This window comes from Puma concolor, chromosome C2, assembly GCF_028749965.1.
Source record: "Puma concolor isolate L17-30 chromosome C2, mPumCon1.1.hap2, whole genome shotgun sequence".
NCBI lineage: Eukaryota > Metazoa > Chordata > Mammalia > Carnivora > Felidae > Puma > Puma concolor.
Genome location: NC_141675.1, coordinates 74,367,041 through 74,384,966, shown reverse-complemented (window position 1 = coordinate 74,384,966; position 17,926 = coordinate 74,367,041). Strand labels below are relative to the sequence as shown.

The 17,926-nt window shown below is 38.0% G+C and overlaps 1 long non-coding RNA gene across 1 annotated transcript; it reads left to right on the top strand.

Annotated features, from left to right (window-relative positions):
• The first annotated feature begins 5,791 nt into the window (after positions 1–5,791).
• Positions 5,792–17,266, top strand: LOC147577322 (uncharacterized). Its single transcript, XR_015255801.1, has 3 exons — positions 5,792–5,910; positions 14,856–14,993; positions 16,823–17,266. It is a non-coding gene; the product is annotated as an uncharacterized LOC147577322 (long non-coding RNA).
• The last annotated feature ends 660 nt before the right edge of the window (positions 17,267–17,926 follow it).

Here is a 17,926-nt window from a genome sequence, read left to right as displayed (position 1 = left end):
TCCACACAAAGGAAGCAGCATGTGCAGTTTTCTTACCCTGAGCTATACTTAATGTCTCTGGCTGGCCTCGATTTCCTCCCTCTATTCTACGGCTGAAAATCAAGGGACTTTAATGTCTGACAGGCCTGAGTTCAAGTCTCAGTACCAATAGTGTATGGACTTGGGAGCAAGTTACTTAAACTGTTTGCTCTGGCTTTCTAATATGCAAAATGGGAATAATAACTACTATTTCACAATGCTGTTTTAAGAACTGAATGAATAATGAACATAACAAACCCAGCACAGTATCTGGCTTTATATTTTTATAGTAAGTACTGAAAGAATGATAGCTATTCATTATTATAATACTATTATTATCATAAAAATAGTGAGAGGCTGGATAAGATTATGCCTAATTTTTCTTCCAACTATAGGATTTGATGGACCACTAGCCACAGGTATTTGCATAGTTTCTGTTGGGAATGGGTTATTTACTGTGCGAAGGCAAAATGAAATACAGATTCTATAAGGAATATAGCTATAGGTATAGGCATCTTCTCTCTTAAATTCTAAATGTGATGCAAAGATAAAACCATCTGAAAAAAAGCATGAAAATATATTCAAGGGACATAGAGTGCTAATGTTATGTGAAAATCCAAAATACATAGTAAAACACAATATAACCAGATCATTTTCAAGGGAAGTTAAGTAGGTAGAAGAGCTTTAGCTTGTACACAATTCAAACTAAACCAGGCACTTTAAAATTTTTCTCATTCTCAACAAAAATGAAGCAATTTCAATACATAATGGCTTTTCTAAATTCAGATGTTATAATTAATCAATAATTTAGATGTGTCTTGTGGATTGATTGGAGAACTGCTTCTTGATGCCACACTTTCTACAAAATAGAAAAATGAAGGGTCAGAGCTAAAAAGGGCCTTCAGAGACCATGTGATGTTATGCCTTGTATAGGATGAGGAAACTGAGATCCTAGTTGTAAAGGGACTGGCCTTTACCAGAATGCGATTTTTAACCTTCTTTGTGCTTCTTTAACCACATCATCCTTAAACCACAAAGCCCCCAGTGGTGTAAGATCTTCAACTATGTTGCACCAAAAAATGAAGTCCTGTACATTTGTAAAGCTAAGTGTAGAAAGAACAAATGAAAGGCCACAGTTAAGAAATATCTTTGGATATAGGAATGATTAAAAACAATTTCAATCACAATAAAAACGATTCTTCTAGTTTACTATAAGCTGGCTATCGAGTGAATTCCTCTAAAAGCTTGTCTGGGGAGAAATGAAAGGGTTAAGTTTGTGAAGCACTTCATTTTTCAGCCACTAGCTGTGGTATCCTGGGTAATTACTGCAGCTTACCTGAGACCACACCTTAGATAAACCTGTAATGCTGGAGTTTTCTGCAAACATCTTCTCTCCTGCAAGCTGTGGCTTGTCTCTTTCATATATTTGTCCTATGTTTTCAACTCGATTTTCCAGTGGCTAGTTTATACTTGGTTGAGCCAACAAATCAGGGTCTGTTGATTTAGCTTCATATGGTCTTGGTGCTGGCATGAGACAACCGTGCCGGCTATGTGGTAACGAACACAGTCAGGCCAGATGAATTATTTTCCTACTAGAGAAATAAAGTTAAAAAAAAAAAAAAAAAAAAAAAAGAGGATGAACTGGTTCAGGTAAAGGTTATGATTTCATTTCCCTCATTTTATTCCTTGTTTTTAAAAATACTATAGGCTTCGCTTGCGACTGAAATTTCATTCTCATTTCACTTCTTAAATGAGCATTTAACTGAGCATTTCTCATGTTAAGAAATTCTGTTTTGTCCACAGAGCCCAGTATAAGAACAATCTAAGCACAAGGTAGGTACTCAGTGTGGCAAAGGAAAGCATGTCCTTGAGGAAGCCAGTTCTTCCTCATGGTGTTCTATGGAAAGTGCAATGACAGTACGGAACCATTTTTAGGTCATATCCGTCTATAAAGAGTACAAAGCAAAGTAGTTTGTGTTTTAAGTTTTAGTGGTTCCCAACTACAAGGTGCTTCTGGAACCTGCATTTCTCTTTGAGAAAAAAAGACTCACGACATCTAGGTCAATGGGGGCATATCTTTTCTCCTTTGTAAAGAGAAATGGTATTTTCTTCTCTCCATCTCCCTGCACCTCATCACCACCACCACCACTGCCACCGGACCTAGGAGACAATGCAGTGAAAACTCACAGACTAAGCCCAAAATGACTCTTCAAAACTTTCAGGGTACAAGAATGGTAGTATTACTTTCTTAGTTCTGCATGTAAGATAAAAAAAAAAATAGGCCGAAGATATGGGCATTTGAAATGATATGCTCAAAGTCTTAGACGAAGCTCGTGGTGGTGATGGGATTATCACCCAGGTCGACCACTCTTCTGATACCCTCACCCACTTATTGCCGGATCGACAATGTCAATAATGCCCAACAGCACTTCTTGAACACACATTAGTGGAATTACTTTAACCAAACAGTTTGATCACTGCCTAGCTACCTAACATTGGGGAAATAGAAATTTTGATTGAGGGGAGGGGCCCTGGGTGGCTCAGTCAGTTGAGCACCCAACTGAGGCTCAGGTCATGATCTCACAGTTTGTGAGTTTGAGCCTGTCTCTCTCTCTCCAAAAATAAAAACAAAATAAAATAAAATAAAATAAAAAGAAATTTTGATTGGGCTGGAATGGAAGGAAGACTCACTTTTGAGCCAGAAGATTTGGGGAAGGGGAGCAGTAGAGGAAGGAAAATGTGTTTATCAACGTTTTTATTTCTTAATTTTAAAAATATTAAATCTGTAAAGCAACAAGTACTATAATCCAAAAATATATAGTTTTTAAAGTGAATATCAAAAAAAAAAAAAGAATAAAAAAAATAAAGTGAATATCATCCCTCTTGCCTCCAACATTAGTTAGTATTAACGGGCTGGTGCATATCTTTTTAGTTTTTTAAAAGACCACAAAAATATGTATATATAGAGAATAGTGGAAGTGAAGGAAGTCAGGCGGAAAGAAAAGGATTTAGGTTTAGGGAAAAGGATGGGAGAGTCACCACCACCCCCCCCCCCAACAACTTGCCCTCAAACTGGCCTCAGGCGTGACTAGGATGATAATTCTATGTTGGGAAGGCAGCAATTTCAGTTTTCTAGGTTAGCTTCATTTCCCCACTTACCCTGGTATAGGCTCATGAAATCTGTACTCTCCATTTAAGCCCATTTTCTCCCTATCTAATCTCTGTTTTCCCCTACTCCCTATTCCCACCCCATTCCACACATTCACCTACTACTGCCCTACACTACCCATGAAGACATAAAACCAGAAGGTACAAGTGATAAAAGATGGCTCTCATGCTGTTATTCTCTGAGGAAAAGAAAGGAAAAAAAAAAAAAAAAGACTGTTGGAGCCATCTGCCTCCCTCAGACCTTGGCATACTGGTCTTCTGAAATCAAAATGGCTCCAAAAGTGGAATGGATGGGTACTTTGCAGGCCAAATGCCTCTGGCGGTGATTCAGGTTCTGGTGGGAACTAGAGCTTTGATATTGTTGTCATGTCTTAAAGGTCAGCTTGAGGTTGTTGGTCACTGAATTGGAGTCCACTTTTGGAAAAGTTAATGGAAGTCTGGGATATGGGCTAGTTTCAGGCTGGGCAGCCATAGTCCTGCCTCCACTCCTCTATACACACACATATACATGTTCAAATAATTTGCCTCCCCACTGAATCTTCTGCATACAGATCCAGCCAGAGCAAGGGCTGCCCTCGTGTAAAACACCATTTCAAAGTTCAGCCCATCTGCCAAGTGTTGAGCAACCACTGGAAGCCATAGTTCTAACATAGCAGGTTGGTCAAGGATAGGGTCAGGGAAATGAAGTAAGCTGTGAACTCATGACAATATCCTGGAAAACCCAGACTGTATACTTAAGCTTGGAGGGAAGCTGTCAGCTGAGACTGATGTTGACTTTTTAAGGACACGAATGATAACATGCCCCCTGAACTTTACCCTTCTGTCAGTTAAACTTCCACTATTCTTGCTGGCATATAGTTGGTGCCAGAACAAGGCAAGCCAATGCCCTTTGAGAAGTGCTGTGCTGGAATCGTATAAAGAAGGGAAATCTTTCCATAGTGACCCAAGAAGTTCCAGACTACATTGTGTATTACACACTGGAGCAGAGCAGAGAGCTACATGAGCAATGGTTGACATGGTCTTCTACTTCTCTCGCGTGCTGATTTGAATGATATCTGGAGGCTTTTCTTAACAGTATTATAACTGCTTTTATTTATTTACCACTTCATGTGTGCCTGACCCTGTGCTCAGCACTTTATGGACATTATCTGATGATTTCTATCAGCCTTTGGAAACTATTTCAGAATTTGTCCATGAAGTTAAGAAAACGTTCATTAGAGCTTAGCTTTGCAAATCTGGGTGAATACTTTGTAAAAATTAAACCACTCTTCTTTTTTTTTTTTTTTTAATTTTTATTTTTGTTGAAGTGTAATTAACACACAGTGTTGTATTGGTTTCAGGTGTACAACATACTGATACAACAATTCCATATATTACACAGTGCTCACCCAATAAGTGTAGCCACCATCTGTCACCAATGTTATAACAATATTATTGACCGTATTCTCTGCGCTGTACGTTTCATCCTGTGACGTATTTATTTTATAACTGAAAGTTTGTAACTGTTAATCCCCTTTATCTATTTCATCCATCTCCTCACCAATCTCCCCTCTGGCAACCATCAGTTTGTTTTCTGTGTTTAAGAGTCTTATTTTTTTTTTTTTTAACCACTCTTCTTATTTTAAAATCAGTTATGTATTCCAGCCTCTACTCTAAGTAATAAACTAGGTACTGGTACATCATATTCACTTTTTGACAATCATCTGACTTTGAAGACCCAGGCCTTGCCAACTCTCCCAAGGTCAACCTGAAAGAACAAAGTATACTGTGAGTAAAGACATTCCATTAAGGAAGGCAAGGAGATCAAAGTACTAATGATACACAATGATTTGTTATGTTATTTAAAAATAATAGTCATAATAATTAGAAATATTAAGCTTTAATAGTGAATGGATGTTGAGCTAAGAACATGTGACATAACCATTTTCATCATGGAATGACTTTCAAAAAGCAAACAAAACTATTTTCTGAAAACACAGCAAATACCTAAAAATACTTATAAACAACTGATGGTTTTCATTTGGACGGTACTTTATTTCTGGCATTTTTATTTCCTAGCAGAGTATAATAAAATTTTCCAACTAACTTTTGGGCATTTGTCACATCAGGTCATGGGGTTGGGACCACTCCTGGTGGGCATCTCAATACTGTCCGTCAAGCAGAGTTTCTACCCTCAGAAATAATCTCTTGAACCCACCTTCTTCTTAAATGCCAACCAATAAAAAGAACAACCTGGGCAGTCTCCACACTTTATATTAAGTTACCTCCAAAACGGCATTTGAACCTGCCCCCTGCATTACATAAAGAAACCGAACTTGTTAAAGATCCTTACTTACCAGGCTGCTAGGCTCTATGCTTCCTTTTAGTATAGTCTGCCATCCAAACTCTCAAAAATTTTAACTGCTTCTTGCCTTCCCTCTCAATCCAAATGTGTGGAGTTTTATCGTAAAAGTGAAATGAGAGAAGCAGAACTCATCCCGGGATAGAAAGGTTGTCACTTCTACCTATTATACCAGAGTTCTGAATTCCAGAGATATGAAGTAGACGCAACTAAAATGGCATTCGATGGCGTTGGTCGTGTCGAAGGAGGGATAAAGAACTTCGCCCTGGCACTGGAGGGCTGGGCCCCGGGGATGTTCCTGGGAGCGGCTCACAGGCCCCAGCCTGCAGCCTCAGGCCCCTGGGCAGGGGTGTGCGCATGCTCGTGATGACGCCTGCGGGAAGGTGTCTGAAACCCCAGAGATCCCGAGGTGATAAAGTCAACATGCCAGCCTGCCAAACTGTACAGCCTGAAAAGGACTATTTTTCACCACGCATGAAGATACCATTCCTGTTCAAATATTTATTTGGGCTTGTATTCCGAAAAGACTTCTTCCTCTGTTAGGTTTAAGCACTTCCCCGTTCCCTTCTACTTCCGTTTAAGGTTATATGAGGATTTCCTTGTCATTTGTCCTAAGGGACTGATGTTTTATTTATTGAAATAGTAGCTGGAGCCTGAAAATGGTGAATTTGGGGACACATAAAGTTGTAACAATTTAAATTGTTAAACCCAAATTGCGTAGTCAAATCTTTAACAGACCATTCTGAAAACGTATCTGTTTTCTTTTAATAATAACAAAATACCCTGTGAGATTTCACATCCTTGATTTCTCACTTGAAGAATCATTTGGGATACATCTGGGTTTTTTTTTTTTTTTTCTTAAGATTAAATTCTTTAAAAGCAAATTAGCTTTTAATATGAATCTTATGACTCAGCATAAGAAAGCTCCAGCCACATTATAGTTGTGGAAATTTTTCAAGAATAAACTATTCTCAGAAACAGAAATGATGCAAACGTGAGCTTTTAGATAAAAGTCTATAATGGCTCTTTGGCAAGATTCTCTACTGGATTCTAACGGGCCAAAGAGGATAAGTAAAACGTTACCTAGTCCCTACCAGATATCAGGTACTCTCTCATAAACATGGGTCATTCCGGCCATAGAGTAAATCTATGACAAAGGTACTATTTCCAGTTCATAGATAGAAATACTGAAAGTAAATGATTTGTCAAAATTGCACTGCTGAGGAAGTGCTGGGGCAAGGATGTAAAATTTGGTTTTCTGACTCAAAATTTGGTGTTCTTTCCACTACACTGTGACACCCCTTGGACATGAATATTAAGGATTCTAGTGGTTGTTTTTAAAATGAGAATTACTTGAGTTTGCACTTTCCCATATCCTACTCCAGATACAAGCTTTAAAGATCAAACTATAATATAGAAAAGGTGTTTCCCCTAACAAAGGAGACTGCTTTTAAATCCCCCTTTAAAATAATGTGGCATATCCATAAATAAGCAAGGAAATAATTTTTTTAATTAATTAAAGTTTATAAGTTGTCCTAAAACAAAATGGGATTACATATTATCTGTGAATCATGAGAATGCTAGAGGAGGTTCCCAAAATGCTATCCCAAATGAAATATCATTTTAGAGTATTACCAAGAATCCTAATGCCAAGAACTTTGGAGAGACCCTGTCCCTTTAGTTTTTTGTTGTTGTTGTTGGTTTTTTGTTTTGTTTTTTTTTTTAACATACGCCTTTGAGATAAATATACCAATGCAATAAATGTTGACCAAAGTATCTTGGCTTTGCACTTACGGTTTGCCATAAAATCAAAGATAAATTCTAATGAACTGTGCAGAGGTATGACCTCATAACTAGGTAGGTAATGATACGGTCAATGGCAAAACACACAGTCCTCAGCCAGAGCTCAAGCTTACAGTGACATCTTATTCCTTTGTTCCATATGTTTATTTTTAAAATTTCTTAAAGACTATTAAAGGAAGTAAATTAATATCCTTAAATATTCATTGGCTCAAAGGAATGGCAGTTTATGTTCCACTAACATGTTTGCATTAGTTTGAACAATACAAATAAAAGGCAGAATGTTCTACCTTGTCAACCATAGAATTTGCATGTTGTCTGGGGTTGTATGTAAGTGCAGAAGTAAAGGGTATTTGAAAATAATCGATACTCTTTAGAATATGAGTGAGGGTAGATTTAGTTGGGTTTGTGGGGAAAATATATCCAGGAAAGAAATATCAGTAACAGGCACTCAGAAAGCAAACTGTGGTGCCTCTGTTATGACATTTTAAACATATATTTCAGAAGTGGGTTTAAACCGTTTAAACCAAGGCTCAAGTGTAACTAATATATTCCCTGATGAGGTTGGTTCATCAGCTGTCTCATTGCCCTGGGTCTTAACTCCTCCCACAGATTTCACAGTTTGTGTGTATCAGGTTTAGTCATTTATCTAGTGAAGCAGTTATCATATTCCACTCTTCCATGGCTAATCATGGCATAAGCAGTTAGCACTTTTCATCTTCAAAGCTCTTAACAGCAGTTAATTAATATAAACAACCCCCTTAGGAGATAAATTAATCACACTATAACAGTTCCCATTTTACCAATTGAGAAGCTGAGGTAAAGAGGCTAAGTAATTGGCCCAAAGCCATCAAGAAAACAATATCTGAAGACGGTGGTGGCCTGAGGAGCCCTGAGATCTCAAACTTTAATAAAATGTTTGCTTCTCTCATTAGTCTTCTGTATATCAGGTAAAATGCAATGGAGCCAATATCTCTCTCCAGATGTCCCAATGAAAATGGGGTGTTTTGCTACCTACAATAAGAGCATCAGCTTGATTCTCCACAGTATCAACTAAATGGTCATAAAGAAGCTAAAAATATCATCATCACTAAATCCCAGTCTTCAGGTAGAATTTTGCCTTCTGTTTATGTGATCCTATCAAATGAGATCAAAGATCTGATCCCCAGATCTCCATGGCCAAATATGTATCATGACAAACATCTGGTCTCAGAAATCAAATGAAAAGGAAAATGAAAGCAGTGGCTCATTTGCCCACACCTTCAAATGGCTTCCATTGAATGAAATTTATACGGACTTAGCTAACCTCCCTAGATGTACTAACGTTGTTTAGAGTTTAGATCAGATCACACTGGATAATTCCCAATAAACAATATATACTTAATTCACTCTGTTCAATGTACTGTTCAATGTATAATTTAATTGACTAGCATCGGCCCAGTGAATGGGACACTTAAGATGTTCTTTTTTCTCACTGTTCACTGACTCACAAAATGAACTTTTATTTTTCATTTCCTCTTCTAATAAAAAGAAATCTTGAAATATCTGAAGCTGTTCTTGGATATATATGAAACAAAATATTTATGGAAATTTATTATTAAGGTAAAAAAATAAATTTGGGGTATACCCTATTAAAATTACTATAAATCTTACTCATAATTGACAATCATGACTCTTCCCAATTATTACTCTAAGTGGAACTGTGTGGATCCATGCTTGTATTAATCAATTCATTTGTTAGCCAGAATCATGGTCTTCTCCCTCCTTCTTTGGAAAAGTAGGATATGAATAATGAGGATCTCATTTGAAACAAATAAAAAGTACCACATAGGCTTTTTTCAACATATTTTGTTCTAAAAACAAACACTGTACCCAGTCTTATTAGCACCTAATGCAAAAACAAATTTTTAAGAAAGAAAACATTTTAAAAACCATCCTAGGGAAGCTGGGGTAAAGATGTATGGGAACACTGTACTGTCATTGCAATGTTTCTCTAAACTTAAAATTAGTCTAAAATTTAAAAAAAAAAAACTTTTTTAAAAAAGACAATGTAAAACTTTGTGGTAGTCTGAAAACTAGCCACCCAAAGATATCCGCAACTATTACTTTGGGGGGGAGGGGCGACGTGCTCTCAGAGAGTATGATTAAGGATCTTGAAATAGGAAGATTATCATAGATATCTGGGTAGACCCTAAATTTGATAAGATATATTCTTATAAGAAAGAGGCAGAAGAATTTTATAGACAGGAGAATATGGTGTGAACACAGAGCAGAGAGAGATTTGGAGATGTCGACCTTGAAGACTGAAGTGATAACAGCCACAAGCCAAGGAGTACTGCAGCCATTGGAAGCTGGAAGAGATAAGGAACACATTCACCCTGCAAGTCTCCATGCTGACACCTTGACTTCTGTCCAGTGATACTGATTTTAACTTCTGGCCTATAGAACTGTGAGAAAATACCTTTCTGAGTTGTTTTAAGCCACCAGGTTTGTGGTCATTTGGTAGAGCAGCCACAGGAAACTAGTATGATTGGCAAAAAATAGAAAGCCAACTGCAGGAGAAATACAGATAGCCAATAAGCATATGACAGATATTCAATGTTACTAATAATTAAACAATTAAAGCAATTAATCGGGGTGCCTGGGTGGCTCAGTCAGTTGAGCGTCTGACTTTGGCTCAGGTCATGATCTCATGGTTCGTGGGTTCAAGTCCTGTGTCAAACTCTGTGCTGACAGCTCAGAGCCTGGAAGCTGCTTTGGATTCTGTCTGTCTGTCTCTCTCTCTCTCTCTCTCTCTCTCTCTCTCTCTCTTTCTCTCTCTCTCTCTTTCTCTCTCTTTCTTTCTCTCTCTCTCTCTCTCTCACTTTGCTGCTCCCTTGCTCAGGCCCTGTCTCTCTCCATTAAAATGAATAATGTTAAAATGAATGAATGTTAAAAAAAAAATTAAAAAAAAAACAGTTAACTTACCTGTTTTCTATCAGATCATGAAATTAAAGGGATTGAGAATGTTTTAAGTCCCCTGGTGCAGTTTTTACCAAAGATATCAAAACACCCAATGAACTATCATTATAGACTAGCCAAGGTCTTACAAGCAAATACACTTTACTTTCTTCAGGAAAATATGGTATCTTCAAAATAAATCTCAAGGAGTGAGTGAATAATGGACATTTGACTTTTGCTTTATAAAAAATGTTTCATTAGATAAAATTTAAAATATATACAATAGTGGAGGGTTCTTATGATCAATCTTGTTTCATCTATGCCCCTTCTGGTCTCTCCCAACCTAGATTATTTTAAACAAAATACAGGCATAATATAATATTTCAGTATATATCTCTGCCTAGAGATACTCATATTAATAGATATATATTTTATAAATTTCTATGTAATTCATATGTATAATTTATATATATATTATGTATTCATATATAATTAATATATATGTGCATCTACCTTTATTTCTTCTGTTTGGTGCTTTGGTGGAATTCTCTTTCCCTTTTCCTTCATTTTTCCAGAATTAGGAATTTTACACCAGGATGTCTTAAGAAATAAAAGCAAGAGAAAAGACTTTCCTATGAGAGTCAAAAGATTCCAAAGTCTAATACTCTTATACCATACGGGAAAGAGACGCATATGTTTGTTAAGGTGCGTGGAAGAGAGTGTGTGAGCACATCCTACATTGCTCCTCTTGGGTCTTGATCTATCACCATTTTCTCCTTATCTTCAGCCTCTCCTCTACTTCTTTGCTACTCTCAGAAACATGTGTAAGATGCTTTCAACCACCCCCCTCCCACCAAAAACAAATACCTCCTCTGATTCCACAGCTTCTCTAGCCATCATTTCATTCCTACTCAAACAAATATCATTAAAGAACAGATCACGATTGTCCTCATTTTCACCTCCCACTGACTTTGCAACACAAAGCACTGAAACCCCTCTCCCTGGTAAATGTTCATCAAGTGAAAGGATGTGACAGAAAACAAAGCACACTTGGCCCCTGTCCTCATATTTCCGTGGCCTACTTGCCCTTAAGTCTTGATCCCCTGGGCAAATTTTGGGGAACGAATCTCTAAGCACTCTCTTCCCACTGTTCTTCACTGTCGCCTTTTGTTCCCTAAACTCTACTCTCAAAAGATTTCAGGTGAGCCCTGGATTGACTGAGATTGAAAAACAATGGCTCATGTTCATTCTTCCTCCAGAAATCAAATCTCAGTGTGGCAGGTCAGTGAGATAAGAACGGAAGATGGCTATTTCTTTCTCGGTATCTTTAAGATTGATATGGAAGGATCCTTTAGGGCTCTAGTGGTTCCTAAAATTATCAGGACTGTTCAAGCTATATTCATTTATCTGCCAGGCACAGACAGAGCCAGGTTCCCTAACAAGCCATTCAAACCTTCAGGAAAGGCTAATTTCTCAGCATATCTGAATCTTCAAGCTCTAAGTAGAGTGAGCAAAAACATAAATGAAACAATAACAAAATGTTGAGTCACTCCAAAGATACTATTTGTATTTTGGACTTAAACTAAAATAAACTGGAAGTGTTTATCTGTTGCCAATGATAAAGTTTAAAGTAACAAAGGGTATGGATTAGTTAACAGAAAATGATTGCTGAAGAATTAGATGATAATGCAATGTATTAAAATCTAGGTTTTTCCCAGTCAGCAAGAGATTACCTATTGCAAGTAGGAGAAAGTGAATGAAAAGGTAAAACCTGAATATTGATATTTAAAAAGACACCCTTGAGTGTTTGAAAGTAGTCAGAAATGACAAAGAAAATGTCTTCATATATAAATAGCAACTAGAGAAGTTATCACATGAAATAGTACATGTAAACTCTGACCATGCACATGTGTGCACATATACACATACATGTTCACCAATCTTGGAGGTCAAAAATTTTGCTAGAGAATATGACTTAAGTTTCGATACCTAACTAGGCTATTATTTTAGCTGATATATTTCAGAAGTTGATATAAGAGAATATAATTATTGACCTATGGTCTTTATAGTAAAATGAAGTTTTCTTTTTGAGTGAGAGGATTATATACACAACTTGAGGCAGAAAGACAGAAAATCAAAGAAAATGAGAAGGAAGCTTAGTCATTCATCTCAGGACAGACCCAAGATAATTGTAAGCTCAGTGAGGACAGGATCTGTGTTTCTCTTGCTAACTTTAATGACCTCAGAAGTTGATAAATGGGTGAATGAATAAACTCCCATTTCCCATCTTACCCAATTCCCGCTTGATCAGAAGAGAGATGATAAGAACCAGAAATGGAGCAATTAAGGTACAAGTAGAGAAGAAAGATTGGAATTGAGAAATGTTGTCACCTACTAGTCTCAATTGAATAGCAGTATGCTGTCCAGTGATTGCGAGAACATGGAGTCAACGAGAGTAGTTGATCCTTTTTAAAAGTATAGATGTGGGGCGCCTGGGTGGCTCAGTCGGTTGGGCAACTGACTTCGGCTCAGGTCATGATCTCGCAGTCCGTGAGTTCGAGCCCCGCATTGGGCTCTGTGCTGACAGCTCAGGCTCTGTGCTGACAGCTCAGAGCCTGGAGCCTGTTTCAGATTCTGTGTCTCCCTCTCTCTCTGACCCTCCCCCGTTCATGCTCTGTCTCTCTCTGTCTCAAAAATAAATAAACATAAAAATTTTTTTTTAAAAATTAAAAAAAAAAAGTATAGACGTGAAGGAAAAGAAAGGAAAGAAAAGGGAAGGGAAGAGCTGAGGTGGCGGCTGGAGGAGGTGCTGGATCAAGGAAGAGTTTCATTGGCTTGTTTAGAAGGAGTAGACACAAGGGCAAAGATAAAGGGGAATGATTTCTGAAGAACCAGTGGTGGGTCCTACCCACACACATTTATATAGCTTAGAAAAGACACAATTTGATTGAAAGACCAGTGGAAGAAGAATCTAAAGGACCCTGTGCTAGCCCTGCCTTTAGTATTCATTTCCAAGTGGGCGAGCTTGGACAGGCCACTTGAGCTCTCTGAACCTCGGATTTATATCTATGCAGTATGAAGATGAGAAAATATGTAATTGGTTCATCAGAAGCTGACCAAGAGGAAAAGGGTTTAAGGAAACCCAGCACAGGAAGACTCACAAGGCACTGTTACAATGCATTTGAGGGGAACTGCTTGTGAGCTATCACCAATGACTATGTTTCTTGGGTAGGCCAGCAATTTCTGAGGTGGACAGAACCGCAGACCCAACCTGTCTTAGTAGGCCCATTATTCACTGCATCATTGGCACTGACTTGGCTGAGCAGGCCTCTAGGGGAACTCCATTGTCTAAGCCAGAAAGAACAAACTGGGTCCTGTGCTTGGTCCTTTTGTATCAAGATTTAGCAATCAGCCAGTTAATAAAGTCTCAAAGATTAGTATCAGTTTGAAAGGGAAAATGCACACAAAACAATTAATTAACAGCATTAAAACAAATGCATTGCTGAGGATGGCACTGGATCCAGGAGACAAAATGGGTTAAAAAAAATTTTTTTAAAGGAATGCTCTAATTGAAAACTGGCAGCAGCAGAAGACACAGTATAGTTAAAACAGTATCTTATCAGAAAATTAGCAAAATGTAATTTTTATTGGGTTTTACAGATGTTATTTTTAACCACATCAAAAATCCCACCTCATGGCTATTGGCACAAATTGTCATAATTACTATAATTTGAAGTCTGAGCGATGGAATGGCTGCTGAGATAGTTATCTCATCCCCAGACTAAGTCTGCATTAGTTGAGCAGCCAGAAGAAGGAGCTCATGTTTTTGTACTTGGTCTGGACTTCATTTGTGTCCTTTATCCAATCTCATTCTTAGGAATATTGAAGAATAATTTTTTTTTCTACCTGAAACACTGGAGAAAATCAGGAGGTTAATATTAAGAGTGCTGAGGTCACCTTTAATTAACATACCAATCACCTCACCTCCAATCTGCAAGTAAAGTGTTGTATTTTATTCTATTTTTACATTTCCTGGTGAACTCTATCATAGTTAATGCATATACTAAATTCTGGGCATAATTATTCAACTACCTACATAAGCATGGCTAATAATGCCAAACTAAGAAAAAAGAGCTTTTAATATCCCTAATACCAATTTAACATATGTCTTTGCTACTTCGGGAGTAAAAATATGACTATACATGTCCAAAATACATGTAACTTATAAAATTAGGAAACAAGATCAAGAAATTTGTTAGAGGAAATGCTGTGGATAACTTATATCCAGATTCACATGCCAGATCAAAGAATAAAAACAGTTATGACTGTGCTATAATTTCGATTTGGGTTAGATTGGCAGAGGGCCTAAGAGACTCAGCTGATATAAAGAGAGGAATCTCAATAAGAGAACAAAGCTGATCAGACTTAAGGAAATACTTTGAAACAAGAAAGGAAAGGAAAGGTTAACATGCTATTTTAACGATCGGCCAATGCTGAGTCATCTCATTGTTATTTTAGATCATAGAACATTTTCAAAATGGTTTCTTTCAAACTCTCAGCCATAGTTTATCTGAATTATTATAGGAAGAAGGGAGCTGGATTACATTCATACATTCGACAGATATTATGTGCTGGTCCTGCTGTAGGCCCTGAACAGCTGTGAGCAAGGAGTGCATACAGTAGAGTCACACAGACAGAAATAAAACAGACAACAGACACGTAAAAAGTAAGTATGTAATATAATGACACGTAGTATACATGTCTTGAAGGAAAGTCAAGCAGGGTAAGGCAATGAAGAGTGATGGGAGGGTGGCAGTTTAGACAGAAAAGCCCCCACCCCCACCCTGAATAGGGTGATAGGTGGGCAGAGACTTGAAAAGTGATGGAGGAATTTGGGTGGATCTGTGGAGCAGGGGCATTCCAGACAGAAGAAATAGCGACTGCAAAGACCCTGACATAGGAACATGTTAGGATAGAGTAGCAGGAGATGAGATGGGAGAGAGGCCTTGCGGGCCATGGCAGGGACTTTAGGTTTTGTTTTAAGTACAGTGGGAAGCCCAAGGAGAGTTTGGAGCAGTGGAGCAATGCAATCTGACTAAAGCTAAAAGGTGATTCTGCCACTGGGTAGAGAGTAAGAGTGAAAGTCACGAGAACAGTGGTGAGGCTGTTGTACAACTAGCCAAAGGATAATAGTGGCTTTAGACCATCATGGTACTCATGAAGGGGGCAAGAAGTGTCAGATTCAGAATGTATGTTGGATATTGTACGAACAGGGCTTGCTAAAGACTGGATGCAAGGGACCAGAGAGAGAGAATAATCTGAAATGACTCCTAGGTTTTTGGCTGAGAAAATGAATGAAGGTAATGCCATTCATTGGAATGGGGAAGACTTGAAAAATATGGGCTCCGGATATTGAGATGGGAATCGAAAATTAAACTTTAGTCATGTTAAATGTGAGATGCCCATTAGATGACAAGTAGATAATTAAATATATGGTCCTGAGTCCAGGAGGAAGTTTAGGCCAGAGTTATAAATTTGGAAGCCATTAGCTTATAGATGTCATTGAAAGCCATGAGACTGGGTGCAGCTAACCAGAGAGAGTATGGATAGAAAGGAGAATCAAAACTGAGATTAGAAAAGGGGGAGAATTCCTCAAAAGGAACTGACAGAGATTACTTGACCTCTATGGGGCCTTTTCAACACAAATTAAAATAAAACAAGCTGGCTTTGAATAGATAAAGGGGGTGGTGGTTAGGGGCTCACAGTAGACTACAATCTGGATTTAGTTATCAGTGGAATACTCACCTTGTTGTTGTTACTTCTATTTTTATACAAAGTGAGATACTGTATAAATGAGTATGTGGAGTGCGATTTTGAGGTACTTTTCCTTTACAGTAAATACTATTGAGTAAGTCTGATTCTGATGCAAGTGATCTAAGGATCTTATTTTAAGAAAGGTGGGACAATTAAGGGGAAAAATTAGCAGACTTGTATGTAAGTCCTAAAAGTAAATGCTAAAAACTAATGAGTTTTTTGGCTCTAACAATTATAGGCTAGAGGAGTCATTAAGTTTTTAAAGGGCTGCACTAGATTGGTACTAAATGAAGAATCTGTGTTTTCACTGAGAATCATGCAGTAAAGAAAAGGCAAAATCACTCTAAGAAATATTTGGGTTAACTATCTAAAACATGTTCTGATGTAAGAGTTATGAGTTACAAAAATAAAGACCATTGAGAGTCTTGAAAGAATTTAAAGGAAATGGACAAAGAACTCATCCAAGCAAAAAGTTTATAGAATTACTTGAAATGAATTTGATACCTATAGAATATTCTACTTGCATATGCCAAGCAGAATTACATTTATTTTTCTGCTAGATACAAATTAAATTGTAAGGAATCATTTGAGATGGGAATCAGTTGTAGTCACACCTCTATCTTCTAGAAAACAGATTTCTGTAAACATTAAACATTCAGCTTAAACATTCAGAATGAAAATGAGTCTGGAGTTTTGATTGTTTCTTTGGTTTTCTTGTCTGTTTGTTTGTTTTTTAATTAGGCTTTCTCTATCAGGAGAGAAGAAAAGGTAAACGAGTAATTGAAAATTCGAAAAACAAACATTAATGAAACTAACCAGAAAGATGCCATAAGATGGAATGGGAGTGTTGGCTTCCACATTGTGAGGAAAGGATGGTGATTGCTCTGAAAACCAGGACATTTGGCTCAAGAGCCAACAATTGCTTCAACTAAAAAGAAGAGAAAAGAGAAACAAAGGGACCATCGGAAGTAGCAGAGTGTAGTATAAGTACCTGGCATTAAGCTTTTAATTGCATCCAACTCAAATGACATCCATCTTGAATAAACATACAGCTAGCTGTATGATAAAGCTACTAGCAAAACAACCATCTAAGGAATGGGCCTGCCCCCACCCATGAAGTTCCCTCCTTCAGAAAGCCCTGGGTGACCTACAGAACTGACCACCCAAGTGACCCCACTTCCCCTTCCTGTGCCCTAAGTCCCACTCTTATGCTTTAAACTAGCCAATAGAGAGCCCCTGGGTGGCTCAGTCAGTTGAGCATCAGACTCTTGATTTTGGCTCAAGTCATGATCCCAGGATGGTGAGACTGAGCACGGCTCAGTGCAGGGCTGGAGCCTGCTTAAGATTCTCTCTCTCTCTTTCTCTCTCTCTCTTCCCTTGCTTGTGCATGTGCATGTGCTCTCTCTCAAATAAAAATTGATGATAGATAGATGATGATAGATAGATAGATAGATAGATAGATGGATAGATGGATGGATGGATAGATAGATAGATAAACAAACTAGCCAATAGAGTGTACCTGTGAAACCTGAGACTGCTACCTCGGGGCCCTGCTAAAGGCAGAGCCCTGGGTCCAAGCTTTCTCTCTTTCTCTACCCCAGACTTCACTGTGCAATCCTTGGGTGTGTCTTATACCTTCCAGGACTTGTGAATAATAAATCTCATTCCTCAAAGTTCCTTCATGGTTTTTACTGAAATGCATCCTGCAACCACAAGGGCCTGTGAGGCACATGTCTGTGGGGGCTCACTACCAGAAATACAGGTCTGGCAAGTGCCTCTGACATTTCTAGCCATAGCATCACTATCAAGAGGCTGAGACCGACATAACACAGAGATGAAGGTCAA